Source organism: Apus apus, chromosome 19 (genome assembly GCF_020740795.1).
Source record: "Apus apus isolate bApuApu2 chromosome 19, bApuApu2.pri.cur, whole genome shotgun sequence".
Taxonomy (NCBI): Eukaryota; Metazoa; Chordata; class Aves; order Apodiformes; family Apodidae; genus Apus; species Apus apus.
In genome coordinates, this window is record NC_067300.1 from 812,718 (window position 1) to 826,111 (window position 13,394).

Here is a 13,394-nt window from a genome sequence, read left to right on the forward strand (position 1 = left end):
AAACTGTTCCTGATGTTTACACATCACTTCAGTTTCAAGAACTGCTTTTGACAGGAACATAATGAAATCTGTTGAGCATTAAGGGACATATGAACAAAGGCAAAAGCATCAGCTTTGCCAGAACTCTACCAGAAAACAGGACCACAGAGGGACCTCTGGAGGTTTCCAATCATGGGCTGCTCAAAGGATGGCCGACTTCAAAGGTGGCTGAGGTTGCCCAAGGATGTTTTAGATGAAAGCACAGCATAGCACAATGCCCTGCAAAATCCACGTGTAAAGAAATTGTTCTTGTTAGCTGAATCCCCCTTTCTCTTACCCTTGCTCTAGAAAGATTCAAGTTCTAAGCTGTTTTGAGAAGTAATAATGGCGAGCTGCCGTTAAGAAATGTGATAAGCTGAAAAGGAACAAACCTAATCTAAATATCCATTAGTACCGAGGTTTGGAGAACTTAACTTGGTAGAATGCAGACTAGAAGATGGGAGATTGTCTGAGAGAGCCTGGGAAGCATAATCCTCCCAAGATTCATGTTTTGTCTTACGTTGGAAAGGTATGCTCAACTCTGGTAAGAAAAACGCAGGCAGTGGCAAAAGGCCAGTCTGTAGGAAAACAAACACACCCCAGTAAGTCTGCATTCCACAGCCATAAAAAGGGATGCATTTTTTTTCCCTTCTTGAGCACAAAACACTTGCAGAGTTAACATCCAGGGAATTTGATAGCATCTAAGTTGCCTTAAACAAGAAGAGTCTGCTCCTTCTAGCAGTCTGCCAACCATCACCTGGCTCCCCTGTCCTCTGCCAAACCACACCAGTTTAACTCCTACAGAAACACTCTGTCAGTTCCTCATGTCTGCACACACACTGCCAAGGACTTGTTGCTCTTTTTTCAGGAGCTTGGTGGACCAAGGGATCTGCCTGATACAGCAAGACAGCTCCTTCCTCAGGGCTGCAGGATCCCTGCCAGGCTTGTATCTGCTTCAGGCAGCAAGGACACAAGTTTCTTTTCCCCATCACTGACTACTAAAGGTGGATCTTTTCTTACTCTGTTCTGAAACTTTGAGTAGAATAGGATCATGCCACATTTTTTTAATGCCAGACAAATTCCTTCTGCTTGAAGACACATGATCGTTTGCCTCCTTTAAAAAACACACCACTGCAAATAATTGTATTGACACTTGAGGTGGGGTCTGTTGTGCCAACATCTGACAGAGAATTCCCAGAGACTGTGATGGCTGCCAGGACTGTAACACATGCTGGAGGAAACCAGGCTGGCACCAGAGACAGGGCTGCTGCCACTGCGCTGCCTCTCGCTGCACTCAGCCACCAAGCTGCCAGTTCAGGACATACTGAAGTAAATCTTCATAGAATCACAGAATCATTTTGGTTGGAAAAGATCTTTAAGATCATCAAGTCCAACCACTAAGCCAGCACGGCCAAGACCACCACTAAACCAGAACTCATTCCTGATGCTACAGGAGTTAGTTGTGTGATGAGGTCCAAGGAAAGGTTATAAACAAATGATGTAGTGACCTGCTTTACTGAGCAGCACTGGCATGCACTCCTGAACCCTCGTGTAGATCTTAAGTAAGTACTGATACTCAAATTAATGTTTTCTCACAAAACCAAGAATAGAAATAATACCAAATCCATGAGCTTCCTGAGAGTAATTCCTCTCCATTTGGAAAACAGGAGGGGTTCAAGAAAGAAATACTTCTCTGCAGGGGTGAGAAGCAGGAAGGAAGGAAATGTGAATTACATACACCTCTGGCTAAGTCCCCCTTCAGAAAAAGGAAGGAAACTGGAGTTAACTAAAAAGAGCATGTTTAGCATCACTGCACAAGCTGGGAAAAGAACCTGCAGACAATCCTGGCAAAAGATAATGCTGCCTCCTCCTGTCACTGCTGGACTGTCCACAGACACTGGAGAGGTGAAAGGGCCATTTTTCACTCCTTTATTTGCAGCATCACTTTGAAGTTACCTACAACTCAGAGTAACTATTTGATGGTCACCTCTCCCCTAGGTCATCCTGAACTTCTTGGTAATAGGGCTGTTAAAAAACATGTGTTTTCACTTTTTAAAAAATTTTATTAATAAAAGGATAACTAGTAAGTGAGCAGAGACAAAGGCTCTGTTGATACAACAACATGTGGATTAAATCTGAAAGAAGAAAGAAAGCTGTTCTCTTAAACTGACAGTCCTGCACAGAGGGCTTATATCTAAATTAGTGTAATAAATCAATAGGAAAGATTTCTCTTTGGCTGAAACAACCATTTGTTTAGGCATGGAACAAGAGCAGTTTAAAATTGCTCTGGACACTGTACACAAAAGGGTTTATTCAGTTTTGTTCTTTTTTCTTTCTTTGGGGATATACTTAAAACACAAAAGTCCTGCATTTGCTTTACTTAAAAATATTTACTTCTTGGCACTTAAAGCTATGACAAGTCAGGCAGCCAACACCACTGAGCTCAGAGCTAAACTGCTTCTACTGAAAAGAAAAAAAAGACAAAAGTTACTTGCTCCATTTACATTATTATTTTAGGCAGAAACCTGGCCTAAATTTATGCTTTTCCCCATTACGTTCCTCTCCTGTATTTTTATAAACACACGCTCTGCTTCTACCCATGAATTCTATTAGTAGTGGCTTTTTCACTCTTATTTAAGCAGGAACTACTCTTCAGTTGCTGCTGCCTACCCATATCCAACCTCAAGTTGCCCACGTCTTCTGAGACCACCACAAGGACCTCAATCTGGGAGCAGCCTAATGGCAGGGAGGGGCTCAGGAGATTCCAGTCACAAAACCATCCTCAAAATACTGCACAAAAACATGCATTTGGTCTCCAGACCCCAAAAAGAAGCCACTGCTGATGTACAGTGAAAAATAAAGAGGACTTGGCAGAACATTTGAAGTATCACACTGATTGTAACTATAGATGAGACCAAGAACTGGAGCCATCTTTTTAAATAAAAATCAGATGGCACCTGGAACTGATTTCAGGGCTAAAGCAAAGATAACACGAGCATCTACTAATTCCATGGAACACCTCATGCCACAAAGATGGCATTGGCTAACCCATGTGAACATGTCACCAAACAACTTCAACTGGTCTTCAAAGACTGACAAAGACCAAAACATAAATCATCATGAAAATAAACTTTCAGTTCCATGGTGTGAGAAAATATTTGTAGGAGATGAGACTCAACACTGGCAGAAAGTATTTCACACCAATACTGGAGCTCCCCTTCAGCACGTTCTGTAGGTGCCACTGGCTGCTACATTACTTTTTTAGAACACCCAAACTGTGCACGTGGTAAAACACAGAAGGCAGCATCTCCACATGGGATGGACTGTAACACTGAGGGGGAGAAGATTTTGGCTAAAGTCTGTCATTCAAAATGTCATTTTAATTACAGAAATCACAAGAGCTGAGCTTTTCCAAACCACTAAAAATACAATCCCCAGCCTCACAGATGAGATTGTTTGGGGCTTGGGAACTGTGTTTTTTTTGTTTTTTTTTTTCTACCAGGGAAGCCTTTATTTATTCCATCTCACCTCAAATTCCATTTGCCAGTTAGGAAAATTAAAAGTTTACTCAGAAACTACAGCTGATGGAGTCATTCACATGTCATTCTGAGGGCTAGGTCTGGGCTGCTCACCCTCCCTGACCCACCACCTTTGCCCCAGGGAAGCTGCTGTTGCCAGCCCCCCAGGAAAAGAGGTGGGACATGGTAAGCATCCCAGTTATTGTCCCTGCATTTAGCCCAAGTTCTGCAACGCTGCCTCGCCAAGACCTTACTGTAAGAGCTGCCCACCTTGTTCCACCCAAGTGCCGTACAGGCTGTAGGACCCTCCCCACAGGGCTTCCTTCCACACCTCTGCAGCCACCCACATCGTACCATGTCTCAGTTCAGCTTCTGCTGCCTCCTCACATACCCTCTAGTTGGGGCAGACACAGAAGGCTCCTGAGAAGGAACATCTCTGCTTTCTTTCCTTACGCCAGGCAATCCTTCTTTGTCAAAAAGCTAACAATGAGTCATACCAGTGGGACAGAAAGGGAAGGTGCCAGAGGAGACTAAAAACTAGAAGAAAAAGATGGCCTGAGTAGTACTTCTTGTTGTAATTCTGCTCTAATTTTGGAGAAGTGGAGTCTCATGGCCATTAGAGTTCATGGAAGCACTACACTGTACTTTAGGATAATGAGCAAAGTATCTTCTGGTTGTAGCACTGATTCTGCTCTGATAAACTCTCAACTCATCAATGTCCACCATCTTTATCCACCAACAATAAAGGTGTCATCTGAGTAAAGATAAACCACTGGCTAGAAAGAGGAGCCAATCCCAGCTGGAAGACTTCCCAGTGAGGAGATGGTCAGTCAGCCAGACAACTGGTTTCTGTTTGTAGCTGTTACTGCCCTGTTCTGTGTCCATGTTCAAACCCCATCCTCACACCAGCTTGTCCCTCATCACTGAGCAGCACACAAGCAACACCAGCAAGGGGCTACCTAGAACCCAGCCACCAGCAGCCATGCTGAGAGGTGGGAATTCAGAAACTGAAGCAAAGCAATATATTAAAGCTGAGGTTTATGCTCTGCAGGCACTGTTCCAACACAGGAAGCATGCACCTCAGCTGTGCCAAGCCTGCCCACTGTGGGCAGGATTCAGTGGTAATGGCTGAGAAAAATGTTTCAAGTTACACCGGTTTGGGATGTGCTGCTTTAAAAGCAAACCTAGGTATGTTTTGGAGCAAGTTAAGATTATGTTTATGTTTACAGACAATTTGACTCCTGCGTACAAAGAATGCTTCTCCTTGGACCAAAAAAAACTAAAAACATCAAGAAGAGTCAAAGGTAATGCAAATGATGTGGTTCTATCATCTTCCCAGAGCAAGAGAAGCACCAAAGCAGTTGAGCAATAGTCATGGTCTTAAATGTGACTTCCCTGACTCCTGCTTTGTTCAGTATTTTAATTATATTTTATAAAAAAGCTAAACCACTTCAGATTTCAAAGCACATTTATAAACATTAAGTCTCCCAAGGTAAAAATCATTACCCTCTTTATTACAGAAGGAAAGTGAAAGACAAACTATTTGTCAAAGGCACAGACTGAACTGATATAAAAGGACTGGAATTAAAACCCAAGTGTTTGTGAGGCAACCTATTGTTTCTAAAGCTTTTTTTTTTTTTTTAATATTATAGCAATAATAATTAAAAAAAGGTTCTAAAATGGACATACATTTAGGATCAAGGCAGTAAAGGCCATAAGGAAAGGCAAGTTATTTGAAGTAATTAATCCACAATTGGAAAACCATAGTGAATTATTAACAGATTGTTGCTGGCTCCAGCACAAGGATTAAATCAGCCTGCAAAGTAGTCAACCTTGCCTTGTATCATAAAATAGCAAAGTACACAGGGTAATCCACCTTGTGCTGGATACTTTCTGCTCTGAGGCAGCAAATCACATTTGCAGGGGGACGTGTCCCTGCAGAGATGAATGCAGCCCTGCCGGGCGCCTGTCGAGGGGCCCTCGAACGGCTGCAGCTTCATCTTACATCACGTACACGGAAGACCAGAAAAATTCAAAGCAAGACTTTCCAGAAATTTCTCATGAAACAGCTTTGTTTCCATTTGAACAGAAGGGGTGAACAGATAATACACACTAACTGAAGACTGCTCCTGCACAGGCTTTTTATATTTCCTGGTATTATGCCAGCCCTTATTGGTAAACATTTCCGTGGGCCGCAGCACTGGAGAGAAACCAAAACTCATAGTTCTCCTGTTCTGAGAGAAGAAAGCATATGGAATCAGATGGGGTTCCAGGTCAGCTAAGCCAGTACAGCTTCTTAAAATAAACTGAGTTCTACACAATCTACTTTATCTGTAACAAACTGCTGGGCAACTTTTCAATATAGGATGTAGTTGAATGAATCTTCACAAAGTAAGTTAATATCTTGAAGTTCACAAATCAAAACTGAATCGTCCTAAATCTATTCCCTAACATACCACATTACCATAAAATACTGATAATTTGTAAGAATGACTTCATCTAGGAGTAGTCACACAAACTACAGCGATGAAATGCATTTGTTCCAGGTTTGTACGACTGGTACTTGGTTTGTTGTCAAGTTCCCTTTCACCTGCCTCCATAAACTACCAAAACATCACACAAACTTTGTATTGCCTTCAGAAACAAACACTACGCAGAAAAGCTGATTCTGATTTTCAGAACATAAGCTAATTCATTCTAGTAATCTCAGTGTCAAATTGTCTGAAGAGGACTGTTCCACTTCATGATCTACCCGTAAACACACGATGCAGGAGCAGCTTTGCAGTGTGGAATCTGAACGGTCAGAGCAGCCCATGCAAGTGCACTCATCCTCCCATCCCCTCCTGCACCAGTTGTCCCCAAAGCACCCACACTATGATCAGCATAAGGTGGAAGACATGAACGAAGTAGCTGTGAAGAAGCAGGAATTCCTTGAGCTGCAGTGCCCCCAGCCTGCCGGCTCTGGGGTTGGCCCCACTTTGGCCAGTGCTGCTCAACACTCCAGACCCAGCAAACTCACCCAGGGGGAGGATGGTGAAGGTGTTACCCGCCGAGTAAGCGATGTCTGTGGGATTCCAGAGCTGCAAGGAAGCAAACAGGGCTGTTAACCCCCGAGCTGCCTGTACATGTACTGACACAGCCCCTCGGCTCCACGGGTCCCAGCTTCAGTGCCTCATTCTGCCCTGTCCTGGACAGAGACTGGCAGGCAGCAAACGTCCTCTCGAACTAAAGTCTTACACACCTGCCAATATTTTTTACTTCTTACTGAACATCTTCACTGTAATGTTAGGATCCTGTGGCTAAGAGCCACAAAGCCTAAGGAGAACACCCTCCCAATGGTATAAAGCACTCAGAGAGGTGTCATCCTGGTCCACGTAGATTATCCACTTGAACAAAGAGAACATCAGGAACCCTCCACTCCCATCCAGACCAATGACCCAGTAGTAATTGCTGCTCACAAAACAAAAACCAAACAATAACGCTTTCAACTACCTGGCCTCTAAAAAACAGCTTTGCACAGTCTGAAACTGCAGTCATTTCTCCTGTAAAGCAAACCCACACACTCCTCAAAAAGCCAGACCCATTTCCCATTCTGTTTGTAACAGTGGCAGATTTTAGTCCCCAAAAGGCATTTTCCAAAAATTTTACACACAATTGTATAACCCAAGGAAACCCATGTGGACCAGTGTTGTACAACAAGCACTTGCCAAGCAGTGCAAGGTTCCTCCTGTGCTCTCTCACACTTGCAAACATTCCTCACAGCACTGCTATGTTCCAGCCAACATTTTTCCTGACATAACAGCTTATTCCTTGAGAAGGTTCAGACAGAGTTTGACATTAAAAAGATCAGCAAGTAGACAGACGGTGTCCTGGATGTTTTGAAAAAGAAAAAAAAAAAACAACCACTTTTCTTTCAAGAACATGTAACCCAAACATGGCTCAATGAATGTGTGTGAAAATCAAAAATGAGTCTACAGTGCCTTTTGAACCACAAAGCAGAAATTTTCAGCACAGAATGAAAAATGTCAAGATATGAAAGAGCAAAAAAGGCCCTGAAATTGGTAACTGAACTGCCCAGTTATGTGCATAACTGCAAGGGTAACTAACCCCTTGTATTGTAAAGTATTCTGCTTTTTGAAGGCAAGATGAGCAACAGCCAAGAATAAATGGTACTGCGTGGGCATAGCTAGCCACCAAATGAGAAAAAATAGCATTATCTTAACAAGAACAGTCTAACATAAAAGCAGCCACACATTTAGACTTAACATGAAGTGAGATGTAGCAGAGATCAAGATGCAATAAATAGGAACTGATTTAAATGCATGAAATATCTGTTGAGCCAGAGGCTCTTCTGCTCCAGCTCAGGGACATGTGACAGGAATCACAGTAATGCCAACCTGAGCAACATGCACCACATAAAATGCACGGGAATCAGAGCTCACCTGTGCTGACAGAAACCTGCAGCTCTGCTTCCACGGACAGACTCAGTAATGGTTAATACTGAAGCACTGAGCAGAGAATCTGGCTTCTGTACTAGCACATAAAAAAGCGCCTTTGCCACCATTTTGTGCTTCAGGAGCTGTGTCACCAGCAGCAGGTGGGACCTGGGGGCACAGCAGCTCCCAGCTCTTTAGCAGGACACTGACCTTGGGCATTAACATCAAAACTGGTTCTAGCCCTGTTGCTGTTCAAACGTTTATACAACATGAATTAAAACTTTCTCGCTCTGCCCAATTCTTCTTTTATTTGTATTTACTTTTTTCCTCACTAGCAATTTCTCTCTCCTTCTAGATGCACAATGCTGCAACTGAAAGCAGGGGGCTGTACCGGTCAGAGAAGAAACCGGGATCTCATCTTGTACGGGTGAGGGGACTGAAGATGAGGGATTTTTAGCCACTTCTGGTACGATCAGATTCCAAAACACTTAACCTTTCTTTAGCTTCATCAGCCCATCCATTTCTTGCAGAAGACACTGCAAAGAGGATTATTCTATAAAACCTGGTAACACATCGTTTTGCTTTTCTTACATAGAAATATCTTTAACAACAGCAGATGCCTCCAACAGGTGTATTTCTGCTTGGAGCCAACACCAAGGTCTGTGCCCAAATAACCATCCCAGGCAAATGGCAGGGCTGAAACAAAAAAAGTTTTTAACTACTTAAGCATGGTTTTCTTGCTTGTTTTTTATCTGCAAACCATAAAATACTATTTGCTCCAAATCATCTCAAACAGCTGGACAAGACTTGCACCTTCCAGGCTGAAGTTAATGCCACTGGGTCATGCTGCAACACCAAATCCTGATGAGGATTCATGAAAGAAACAAGACTTTTATCCTCTGGGAAAACAGTTTTCCAGACTTCTCTTATGATAGAAATCTAACTGCAGTTCCTCTTCAGCCTTCCTTTGCCCCCCCCCACACACACCCTCCCCCCTCTTTGATTTTTCCTGCAAGAATCTATCAGACTTTTATCACAGATATCTACCATAGTTTTTCCTACACTACATTAGCTTATTACACATTAATTCAATTTAAAGATGAAAATGTGAAACAGCAAGGTGCTCAGCACTTGGTGCATCTCCTTTTCTGTTAATGGAATTCAGTTCCTCTTACACTTTGCTGAGTTCCTCTATGACCAGCCCTTCCTCCACTGAATGTGATTACAAAGGGGAGCTCATGAGGCTGTCACAGCACCAAGCACCCTCACAGAGCTACAAACAGTTTTTTAAAAAGGCATTTTTATCTTAAAGGCACTGATATATAGCACAAACATGATAATTAGCTTTTGAAGCAAAGTATTAAAACACTCATAATTCCAACAGACTGTCTGTCAAACTCTTTCTCAGCCCAGTGGTGCCTGTGCCCACCACCCCTCAGGGGACATCACTTCACAGATCAGCAGGTTAATTAGTGCAAGTTTGGGTAAAATTATTTTTGTGTGTGTTTAGAGGACCACTCACTTCTGTCTCTCATCTCCACCCAGCTGCCTTTGGAGAACAAGAGAAATGGTTTCAGCTCTTCCAGTTCCTGTTTGCCGTGGCTAACATGAAGGACCAGCACTGCCCTGTGCCACTGGCTAATGAACGACTGGAAGTGCTGCAGGTTAGTCCTGAACCTCTGCACGTTTGTTTGGTGCAGTTTCATATGACCAGCACGTCCAACTCCCCAGCAAAGAGCTGAGAAAAGTCTGGTGCAGCTGCTGAACTGTGAGCACAACAAAACTCTGTGCAGGTGAGAGTTAGGATTTCTAACAGCATTATTGCCTTAAGAACTCCCAACCGATGGTTTCTGATGGATCATCTACATTCCAGAATATGCACTTTGCTGGTTCTACTCCACATGCTAAAATGTGACTATTCCTGCTCTATTGGTTGCACACAGTGGGAACAACACAGGGGACCAGAAGTCAGAGCTATTAGTGGTGCTCGTGCCAAGAAGCTGACAGAGCCACAGGCAGGGGCCTGTTTCCAAAGGAACCAGGGAGGCAACGAGCACATGGTGCCACGGAAGAAGCAGTTTCACTATGCACAGAGGCACAGGGAGATAAATTTATTTATTTTAATTAAAAAGTCATCATTTCAGATTGAATCAACAGATCTTCTAGTTGACCCTATCATCCAATACCCTTGTATAAAACCTACTGCCTTGAAGGCACTCAGGTCCTATGGAAACAAAACCTTGAGACAAAGAAATCACAAAATCCCTTTGCAAGAACTTGATGAGATAGAACAAGTGCCAGCAGAGGCCCAGCATGAAAAGTGTGCTCTTGCTTTGGGTGAAAAACTTGTATGATGCCTTAACAAATCAGACTTGGTTGGAAATCCCTTCCTGACATTAAATCTGGATCAGACTGCAAACATATGGAGAAGACACAGTAAATGAGGGAAGGATGCTCTGACCTGGTCCAGCACACCCCTGTGCTCACTGTGAGCTCTGCTCTCTGTGACTAACACTGATCATTTAAAGGAATGTGCAGGAAGGAACACACTACCTCAATCCAACTTTCCTCTGTTACAGCAGCATATGGAATTCCACCTTGAAGCACAGGTTCATCCAAAAGCATAAGATTGCTTAAACCTATCTAAATTTAGAACTACAGCCCTTTAAGCAACATTAAAATAATAATAAAAACAAAACATTAAAAATCCTGCTATTTCTGCAGCCTTAGAAGTAGAGAGTCCCAGAAGGTGACTCACTGATCATCTCACTGATCTTGCCAAACCACATGGGCATCCCTGCACCAGCAAGTTGCCCAAAATTTTAGGCTTCAGCTCATCTTCAAAATTGTTATCATTTCAGCTAAGGAGTTGTAATAATAACAAGAGCTGAAGAGCTCAGATAATGGCAAGCCCTTAACCTCCCCTGTAAACTACCCCTATCATTACCCTCCTTCGCTGCTAGGAAATTGTGTCATATTTATAAGAATTTGTGTAGCTTTGACTTTCAGTTACTGGATCTCATTATGCCTTTGTTGGAAAGACTGAAAATATTCAGCTATCAGATAACTTTCCCATAGCCATGGATTTCCACAGTGTGGCTGAGTCACTTCTTAACCCTCTTCTCTTGGACATGCCTGAATATACTAAGTATGTTAAGTCCATTACAGGGCTTGTTTTCCAGAACCAGAGCATTTTTGTGGCCTCCTCTGAACTCTCCAGTATTTTCATATCTTACTTGAGAGCTACTCTAAGTGGACATGATGTTCCAGCAGCCTGTTCTAACACCACCACATGCACACATGATCACTACCACTTGACTCTCTTTAGAAAAAGGAAAAAAACCCACACAAAAAAACCAAACCAAAAACCAACAATCAAATCAACTCTTCCCACAATTGTCAAGTTCAAATTGCATCACTGATGCAACTAAATCCTGTAAGTCACTCTCTGCCACCTCTGTGTTTCTCGTAAGGAGCTATTGTGGTTTCTTGCCTTCACACAGTTTTTTTCATTACATGAAGATCCTTCTCCCACTTGGAACCATCTGTCCAGAAAGGTCAGACCAGGCTACACAGTAACATCTCCTCATTGATCAGCTCATCTGTCATCATTAAACTTCAACAGCAAATGTTATAAACTTTCCTTTGGATAATTTCAGTCAGTATCAGTATTTGAACAGTCAGTAAGTGGAGGAGTTGACTGGGAACAGCCCACTCATTTATGTTTTTCAGTTAATGAGCAAGATGCAGGATTTGTTCCTAAGCACATTCTTAAATTCCTCCTTGCTGCCTTCCACCAACACCTGTGCTTAATTAAATTGTCAGGTTACACTAGAGTCAAAATCCTCAGAGAATTTCTGCTATGTGATGCTAACAGTATCGGTTTCCTTAACCAGATCTTGAAATCCCCCTCAAGAAAGAACACATTGTGGGAGGGAATCTCTTCTTCAGGCTGTTGTTGAGCTTTTAACCTCTACCTTCATTGATACTTGGGAGTATCTAATTACTTAAAAATTTCGCCTGCTCATTTTGTTTTATTCCTGCTACTGACATCAGGTTAAAACACATTTAATCTTCCCACCTGTGTGGACAGTAATCGTGCTACTCCCACTGAACATTTTTCTCCATTTTCCCAAGCCTTTTTCAGCCACTGGCAGGGAGTTCAACCGAGTTGTTTAAACTGAGCTGTCTGGAAACACCACGCTGCCGCCTGTGACGGGGCTGCCGTCCATCCCCTTGCCTTCCATTGATCATTGATTCACTCCAATGACCCGCAAAGCTCGGGACTGTGTGCGGTGCCTTCGCAAAGACCGTGAGTTTGTCACTGTTCGCAGCCGCGACCCCGCGGGCGCGCCCCGCCCGCCCCCGCTGCGGGCACCGCCGGGCGCCCCAGACGCTCCGTGGCTTCATTTCGCTGGGAAGCGCGAACAGCCGAGCGGCCCCGGAGCGGCTGCCCAGGCTCCCCGCCCCGGGGCTCCAACCTCCGCCGGGCCCCGGTGCAGCGGCCCCGGCGGGGCCGCCACGTCCTGCCACTCACCTGGCACCAACCCGGAAGCGGCGGCGGGAGCCCTGCAGTCCGTCACTCAAAATAGCCCCGGCCGCGCCCGCTCTCCCAGCCCGGCCCCGGAACGCCCCGCGCGCGGCCCGCGGGGCCCGCCGGCCCCTTCCCCGCGCGCAGCGGCACGCGCCGGCAGGGGGCGCTGTTGCCCTGGCAACGCGTGGGGGGCCTCGGGCCTGCTGGGCGGGAAGGGACCCGGCGAGCCCGCCTCCCGGCCCTGCGTGCGGCACCCCGGGATCACATCATCGGCCTGCCAGCATCGTCCCAATGCTTCTTGAGCTCAGGCAGGCTTGGTGGAATGTGGCCGTATCAGTGTTTCATTTACAAACCCCACCAAAAAACCCAACTAACCCCAACACAAAGCCAGCCGTACTGGCCATGCTGGTCCTGGCAGCTCCCTGCACTGACAGGGGCTTTCCTCGGGGCTCTGTGATTATAGAATCATCCTGTTTGGAAGGGACCTTGAAGATCATCAAGTCCAACCATAACCTAAAGCCCCCAACCATAACCTAATTTACCTGTTCAGTGCTTAAATCACGTTGCTAAGCATTATATCTATATTTCTTTACAACGCTTATGGTGACTCCACCACCTCCCTGGGCAGCCTGTTCCACTGTCCAACCACTCTTTCAGTACAGAAATTCTTCCTAATCTCCAGTCTAAACCTCCCCTGGTGCAACTTCAGCCCATTTCCTCTAGTCCTGTCATTACTCACTTGGGAGAAGAGCCCAACTCCCACCTCCCTACAACCTCCTTTCAGGTCATTGTAGAGAGCAATGAGGTCTCTCCTCAGCCTCCTCTTCTTCAAACTAAACAGTCCCAGTTCCCTCAGCCTCTCCTCACAGGACTTTTCTCCAGACCTTT

The 13,394-nt window shown here is 44.5% G+C and overlaps 1 protein-coding gene across 9 annotated transcripts in view; it reads right to left on the reverse strand.

The window, feature by feature from the left end:
- The window catches only part of EXD3 (exonuclease 3'-5' domain containing 3), a 286,268-nt gene that overhangs the window by 272,008 nt on the left and 866 nt on the right, over positions 1-13,394 (reverse strand). For 5 of the 9 annotated variants that reach the window (XM_051636485.1, XM_051636478.1, XM_051636484.1 and 2 more), the window contains exon 1: positions 12,510-12,560. The exons of 1 other annotated variant lie outside the window; for it this stretch is intronic. The gene's annotated coding sequence lies outside the window, so the exon portion shown is untranslated. Of the gene's footprint in view, positions 1-6,555; positions 6,620-12,509; positions 12,561-13,394 lie in introns of those variants that run through there. 3 more of the 9 variants (XM_051636479.1, XM_051636481.1, XM_051636480.1) reach the window with 2 other exon arrangements.